The following is a 2768-nucleotide window of genomic DNA, read 5'->3' as shown; positions in this document are numbered from 1 at the left end:
AAGTATAAAGAGATTGCAGAATTGCGCTGTCAGTCAATCTCAAAAGGATAAAGCTGATCACAGTCCCAGTAAAATATTTTCAAATTTTGGTAATGAGTATTGTAGGATATGTAGTTATTTCATACATTACTTGGTAATGAGTTCTCGTTATCAATAAAATAACTATCTATAAACTATTTGATGTTAACCGATTTGTGTACATTTGGAATCGCGAAAAAAATTGTGATCACTATAAATTTTTATTAAAATTTTTTAAAGTTTATTAACTAAATGACACTATTCCAATTTGATTTCCAATCAAATGTTAATTAGTATAATATATGTACATATGTTTAGAGGGCAGTAAACTAAATATTGTTTGAATGACAAACTATTTATTATTTAAAGTTTAAGAAATTGTCTTTACATTCAGACCGTTAATATAATTTCTCCGAAAAAAATAAACAAATTTCTTCTAAATTTCTATTTATTATTAATATCTTATTCCACATACTATGTGAAATATTTATTTTCAAATCAGCACCAATCAAAAATGCATAAATTTACTAAACTATTGCTGTCGTTTCAATCAACCTGTCTACACCCATACAAAGAATATTTTTATTTTACAAATTCAATACAATTTTACATGGGCGGCAGCAGCAACTACTGTAATAGTAATAACACCCAAATAAATAAAAATTATTTTTAAATTAACACAAAGTGATTCTTTACAATTAGTAGTATATACACCCAATACACATACACAAATGTAGACATCGTACAATAATAAAGAAATAGAAATTGTAACAAATAGACAATTTAAGACCGAAGAGTGCAATTTCCAATAAAAACAAAAAAACAAAAGACTTAAGCAGTAAACTTTAACTAAACCAAACAACCAAATAAACGCTAACACGTACCATTAAGGAACGTATTGCTGACAATAACAGCAGCAACAACAACGACAACAAAAACTAACATACCATATGCATATTAAATACAATTGTACATACAACAAAAAACATACTACCTACTAAGTAGAAAATGAAAAGCAAAAAAAAAAAAAAAACTTTCTTTGCACAAAAGTTAAATTTAAAACGTTACCATTTGGCATTAAGCCCGCTCGTCATACATTTTATGGAAAGAAGTCATACGTTTTTTATTTCTACATTTTTTACTTCTATTTTCTATTAAACAAATTATTTTCAAAAGCCAATCAACTGATCCATCAATTTTTAGAAAATATATATATTTTTTTCTATTTAAAATTCATTTTTAGCAACATTTAACAAAAAAATGTCAATTTGTCAATCGTTTGTCATAAACAAAATATTTTTATATTTTAACGATTTTGTTGTTTATTGTGTTTATTTTTTAGTTTTGCATATAATGTTGTACGTACATACATACATACATATGTATTTGAAAGAGAAGCAGTAATAACAATTTTTATAATTTGTTTTGTTGTTGTAATCTTTAACACACAATTTCTTAGTTGCCTCAACTGACCGACGTCCATCTGTCCGTATATTCGCCTGCAACATCGTTTGTCAAATATTGATTTTTGTTTCATTCATCCATGAATTTTGCCAGAAGGCGTCAAAGTATTAATTTTTAAACTTCCATCAAAAAATAAACAAGGCAACACAAAATTATCAGGTCAGCTAAATCTACTCACCGTCTAAAAAAAAAAAATAAATTCAATAGAAAATTCACTCTCGAAAAAAAACAGAAAATTTTCTATAGAAAATCATATCAGAAACAGAGAAATCTTCTCATAAACAGATAAATCTTCTCATAAGCAGAGAACATTTTCTATAGAAAATCTTTTTTTACATAGAAAACCTTCTCATTAACTAAGAAATCTTTCTATAGAAAACATTCTCTCTGGTAGGTTAGTGGTAAGTGTTCCAGTCTGGTAGATCGGATGGCTTCTTAACCAGTGCCATCTGAGACATTGTTATCACTCAACTGTAGGGTACACGTTGTAATAATAGCAAAAATTTTTTGCTATTTTATGATTAACGATACACCGACGCTTTTAATGTTACTTAAAGTGGGTTGGGTTTACATTCATAGTATGCAAAATATCCAAATAATATAAACAAATCTTCAAATCGGAAAGAAAGACAGCAAACGTTTTAAACACTTTTTTTTGGCTTAAAGAGCGCTTATTTTGGTTGTGAAAAGGAAAGTGTTGATAATGTATGACAAAAATGCATTAAACAAATATTCAAACACAATTTTTTTTTATTAAATAGAAAAAAAATAATAACAACAACATACATAATCCCAACACACGCACGAAGGAGATTGAACAACTTAATGGGGAAGCGGTAAATATAATAGCAACAACAACAGCAACGAGAATAATGACGAAAAATCAAAAGACTTAAGTAAGAAACTTGTTCAAATAAGAAATCACTTGTTGTTTAGTTTTTGCCTTTTTTTCTCTCTAATCAAAAACTTTTCATTCATAAAAATCATTGATTGATATTTGTTTGATACGTACATAAATAAATAAAGTCAACAAATAAACAAACAAACAAATAAATAAATGGAATTAAACACATTACTACTATGTAGTAGTAGACTTTTTGCTTTTAGCCATATAAATGAAAGACTTTTTCTCTTTTTTCGTTTACATTTCCTTGGAATTATTGAAAATGAAACATCCACATATAAAATCGAATCAAATCACGTCAATAACTACTACAACTATATAACAGAAATGGAAAAATAATTACTCGTTTTAGTGAAAACTTTACAAATCACACATTAGTAAA

Source organism: Lucilia cuprina, chromosome 2 (genome assembly GCF_022045245.1).
Source record: "Lucilia cuprina isolate Lc7/37 chromosome 2, ASM2204524v1, whole genome shotgun sequence".
Taxonomy (NCBI): domain Eukaryota; kingdom Metazoa; phylum Arthropoda; class Insecta; order Diptera; family Calliphoridae; genus Lucilia; species Lucilia cuprina.
Note: the sequence above shows the minus strand (reverse complement) of the source record.